Source organism: Ruditapes philippinarum, unplaced genomic scaffold, assembly GCF_026571515.1.
Source record: "Ruditapes philippinarum isolate M1 unplaced genomic scaffold, ASM2657151v2 ctg11088_1_1_1_1, whole genome shotgun sequence".
In the NCBI taxonomy this organism is placed as follows: domain Eukaryota; kingdom Metazoa; phylum Mollusca; class Bivalvia; order Venerida; family Veneridae; genus Ruditapes; species Ruditapes philippinarum.
Window position 1 is genome coordinate 22,492 of NW_026864659.1, and position 6,000 is coordinate 28,491.

The following is a 6,000-nucleotide window of genomic DNA, read 5'->3' on the forward strand; positions in this document are numbered from 1 at the left end:
TGATTTAAGATGGTGACACATTGACCTGTGAAGTTATCAGAATATGTTTTATTAATGTTACAAAAATGTAAACTGTTAACTATGTAGTAAAAATGGTCGGATAATAACATTTACAGCTTTAACGTTATTAATGCTTAATATCACACAAATAATTATTAGCGATAGAATGTTACATTTTTGTCACTGTTTAATCTACAAATACGAGAAAAAGTTGTTGCTTTAGCTTATTTACCAATACAGTTAATATATCCAATAAACAAGAAAGGGTGACATACTATGAAGGTATCAAAAAAATAAACACAGGACCACCGGCAAGGAGCCCAGCAGGACGCCAAATCCTATTTTTTTTAATACAATTCATAAAATGTATTTGATATTATATGTACACAAAAAGTAGGGCAATTATGCATTAAATTCACGAGTACAATGGATTCCCACAAAGTTCTATTTATATTTATAAGTACGTAAAATGCCACTTTATAGAATAATTGGTTAGGATTTATCAATAATGTACCTATCTAGATTGCATGTGTACTCGTTTTTATTTTCATTTTTATTAGATAAATATGGTGGCTGACTAGAGACCTGTCATAAATCTTCTCTGCGGGGCGCCAGAAAAAAACACGAAAATATGACAAAGTGATAATTTGTCGTAAATTGTGCTTTTGCTTTTCGATGCGTGGGCCACCAGACGAAACAAGAAAATACGACAAAATGTTCACTTTGTCGTACTTTCACCCCGCTGGGTGCCGGGCAAAGCACAAAACTATGAAAATGTGACCACTTTGTCGTTCTTTAGCTCTGCGGGGTGCCAGGCGGAAACACGAACATACGACAATTCTGAATCATGGTTATGTACATTTGCCATCTGTTAAAGCTATTTAAGACATGGGTAAACAAATTGCTTCCCATGTAAATGTACAAAACGATCTTCCGTGGGACATATCATTTACCCTGGGGGAATTCCTGTAAAGGCAAAATTTAAACTTAATTTTTATATAATGCTTTTCATTGCAATATTAAAAGTAGGTTGATATAATTTATTTTGAAGTATAATCACAAAACATATTTACAAAACTATAGACATGTAAAATAGAAACCTTGTAATATCAAATGAAAAATAATTATGTCATAGTATAAGCCGAGGGTACTAAATCAACTAAGTGATGTAAAACAGCAAGGCATCTGTTTTAATTACAGTCATTTTAATGGAGCTGTGATGATAAAGTCAGGAAGTAATTTTTATCCTCATTTGATAAAAGTGATACTGCATTCCCTGTATGAGAAAATAATGAAAATAAAACATTGAGTTTAAAACATAAGAATGAATTATCCTTTGAAGATACGTCAATCAAGGGAAGGTAAAACAGCCTGTTTTAAAACCTAGCCATCAAATTTAGATAAGATACGATATTGTCTTGTCTTGTTATTTTCTCACGGAATATTTCACGAAATGTGAATAATTATGTTTTGAATTTCACGATGATTCCTTATTTATTAAAGTAGTTATATTACAAATTAATCAATAAATAAGTTACCTTTTTCCAAGGCCATTGAAAAAGGGTTATACCTCATCCCTATTATCCCTCATGTACAGACTCAATCAAACCGAGTCTGCAATTCTCTTGTAATTTTGTTGTGATTAATGCTTCCGAGGGATCACTTTGTTTCCAGATTTTTATACTTCACAACAGCAGGTGTAAAGTCATGTGTGGCAGCTGTAAAAAGTTGCCCATTACTTCACTTCATTGTTGTTATATTTTTCTGGTCTTTCGGGATCATTGATGCCAGCACTATTAAGTGTTGAGAATTGAGTACCGCTCAAGCCGGTGCTAGGGGGCGTGAGGGATGTCGCACGTATTCATTATCCCTCAAATACAGACTCAATCAAACCGAGTCAGCAATTCTCTTGTAATTTTGTTGTGATTAATGCTTCCGAGGGATCACTTAGTTTCCAGATTTTTATATTATTATTTTAGACAATATGGTTATATGGTACTTCATTCATTGAATATGTATTTTATTAATTCATATCATTCATATAATGTATCAGCTTTCATGATATTTACCCTTACCCTATCTTCTGGAACCAAATCTAAAAGCCTTTTCTACCAGATTAGAGTCTGGACAACCTAAACTTCTGTGTTTTACATGAATACTGTATATTTTGGCCGAGTTAATCGACTGCAGTTACATTTTCTTATACCAATTAACTTTTGCTAAGCATCAATAATATTCGTACAAATTACTTTTTAATTTCAATATAATGTATTTTCAATTTGAGTGAAAGACAAGTTGAATATTTTTACTGATTTTACATCAGTTATAATTAAGAGGACGAGAAGACCCTCTTTTTTTTGGATACGCAACTTCATTAATGATTACAAGTTAAGACTCCGTAACGTGTGTGTGACCTAATCATAAAGATTACTGATTACTTACTCCCTAGGAATTTTGACAGTCTATGCGGGGATGGCGGCCCATCATTCTCACAGCAGCATAGCCTCAAGCTCCTGGATGCTTCTAGGTTACACCTGATGAGCTGATATCTTTGCTCACCATTGCCCAATTGAAATAAGGCCGGGTGATCAAGCTGACTGGTCAAGGCGCTAAATATCCCACTTGAGGTATTCCTTGACCACCTTAGCCGTGTTTGGCGCGCAATTTCGTTTATTTGCACTGAGTACAAACAATGACACCAACAACGTTAAGAAGATCATAACGAAGATGCGTTGTTGTTGCAAACCTCACTCGACGAGCCTGGGTAATCAATAATCGGTCTTGATCTGCTGCCGTCACCCTTTGTCTGCACCCGCCATGTATCTTGACGGCTGCACCCGCCATGTATCTTGACGGATGTACCTCACTTTGGTACCTTGCACTTGTTCTGGTAATAATGGTGTATCGTAAGCCAAGGTCCTTACCAGCTCACGCTGTGTGCCACCCTGCTCCACTATCTCTCCAATCTATATCCGTCTTATTTTGAGTTTGTCATGTCAAATTGACAAATGTAAAAACGTCTACATTTGGATGACCAAACATTTGTAAATTCGGTGTATAACGTGTCTTTGCTCTCACTAAAACACATAAAAACGAGAGTGTATACTCTCCGGGACTAGGTGGCGAGAACTTCACGATAAAACATCTTGCTGATCAAACTATGAAAAATACATTATTGAATCTTTTTTTATATTTTTTCATAATAAATGCAAACTCTTTGGGGCTAAGCAAAAGCTAAGTAGTATATATTCAAATTACTATCTTCCAGCTACTTATCTATTGTATTTTTGTTTGTGGTAATTGGACCGCTTTAGCTTCCAAACTTGTCTGAAGGCGTTGCCAATGCTCCATGTCCAAAATGGCAGAGGGTCCATATTAAATAAAAATATTAAAGAAACAATCCATATGGGTATCATATGATACTTTATCGCTGATTACCAATTCTTAATGAATGTGTCTGAAATTGGATATTAAAATTTAACACAATCATGATGTATATACTAGCTTACAGTTATCAATCATATGGCAGTGAAATCTTAACATAATAGTATAAATTTGTTGTTCTTTCTAGTGAACAAAAACAGTAACAGAGACACAATTATATATTTGTCACCAAAATGGCTGATATATTTTACGTGGATGAGTAATGTTTTCTATGTTTGATAATTGGCAACGGTTAGATTTATAATTGCCATGGGCAGAAAAAATGTATAGCAATTATTCATTTCAAAATACTGTTTCTTTGATGTAATAATTAGAAAAACTAACTTTGTTGATTAATGAAAATGAAGATACATGGTTGTTTTTATTATTAATAATGTCTTTCTTTTAGTCACATTAAAGTGTATTTTTGTCAATAGCCATAGGGTTAATGAGATAGAGAAAAACAAAAGGCATTAAACGGCAAAACTGAAAATTTTGCAGATTCGATTTAATTAAGCCAGAAGAAGTGGTATCTGCAAGCTACCTTTCATGCCCCTAGCACCGACTTAAGCAGATTTCAACTTTTGAATACAAAAAAGGTGAGACATGCGGAGATAGAAGAACAGCTTAGTAATAAAGCAATTTGCTTTCTAGGTTCTAACTTATGTTGGTGCTGGAATTATGCAAACAAAAATGATTGGGAATATTTGCTAATACAAGCATAAAGATAACAGAAATGTTCGTTAGCAATTTGTCTGATGAACAAGTGTGTTAGTTACAGAAATCAAATACTAGGGATTTTCCTTGCCAGCGAGGCCAGTAGGGCTGCAGATTTTCGTCGTAATTTTTGGTTTGTAAACCTAATGAAAGTCGGCAGAAATAATAATCACGATCTCAGAGAGAAAAAAAATGATTGTAAAATACAAAACGCCGAATTGATTGATAGATGATCCTTAACTAGATTAAAAGTATTTGTTAAAAGCTCTCAAATTTAATGGCAATGTACGAGACATAAACGGAAAGCATTTTCGTATTGCATCTAAAATCACAGCAGATAATGTAATCTTTGTAGATGCATAAATTTGATAAGTTATTTATGGCAATTGAATAATAAATGCAATATCTATTCAAATGTATGTGATCAATCTTTTATTCGACAATAAATCACTGCAGTGTGTAAGATTATGAATATAATTATGATGTATCCATGTTTTATATTTTTGGTTTGTATTAAAGGGGGTGATATATCAAAGGTAAACTCAGTTTTATCTTGAATACAGGAAGTAATGTGTTGACCCTGTCATAATATTAGCTTCAATTATGACAAGATAATTACTTAATTAAAAATGTTTAATGTATATTAAGATAAATTGATAATACATATTATTTTCCTTCTCTAAAAAATATGAAAAATAATTGAACGATACAGTAGATTCATTAACTTTCACTAAATTAAATATAATAGTAACAATTAAATGAAATTCACACGTACTAGGATAGTAGATAATAGTTATAAAATGTAACATTTGGATAGTGACTTTCCGAAAAGTATAATTAATCTAGGGCTACAATTTTGTACAAATTAAATAATAATTAGGCAAAATGATGACATTGTAATGAGACAAATTACGGAAATAATCTTGGAAGATTAAAAATTAGCTTATTTATGCAAATAAATTTGCACTGGATTAATGAATGACGCTATGTCTAATATTCTTATTCTTATAATAATGATGTTACAGGAGACGTTTCCTTATATAGCCGCTTTAGAATGACTACTTTAACTTCATTACTTTAATTGTATGTACACTGTGACTTGATATGTAATTATATACAGGCATGGTGTATAAAAGAAAATGCGTGGGGCGAAATCAGATGGAATATTTGAATCAAATTAAATACGTAAAACAAGTAATTACCATTTAAAATTGCAATTTACCACAGTAAAATCGTGGATGTTAGAATTCACGTGTACATACTTCATAAATATTCAGTGGATGCAGGCTTTACGTATTATATCAGGTATATTACGAATTGTATTTTTGAAACAAGTGTTATTTTTGTCGTTTTGCATGTAAATATTGATTTCCATATTTATTTCATAAATGCATGTATTTTTTTTAATGTTTTACATTATCAATCAAATCGAGCCTGCAATTTTTGTTATATATAATTGTTGTTTTAATTGCTTCTGATGGATCTCCAATGCTCCAGACTTTCGTTATTTTGGAAGTGGCATAGTAATTTGTCATTTTTGATAATGTTTGCAATATCTTTCCCTTTGTTATGTTCATTTTTTTTTCTTTTTTCATTGAAATTAGGTAAATCTGATATTAATGGGTATCAAAGTCAGACATTTAAGTCAGACACAACTTTTATCATTATATTCAAACTACTTAACAATCAGTACAAATATAACATGCGATAATAAAATGACTTTTCTCCCGCTCATGCAAAACAGTTTGTTTAAATCTGTCAAAAAGAGAGAGAAAAACATGTTATATAAACTATACTTGAAGAAAAGAAAACAGTTGTTAGTAATGTATTATTTATAGAATACATCAGTTAATTCAAATA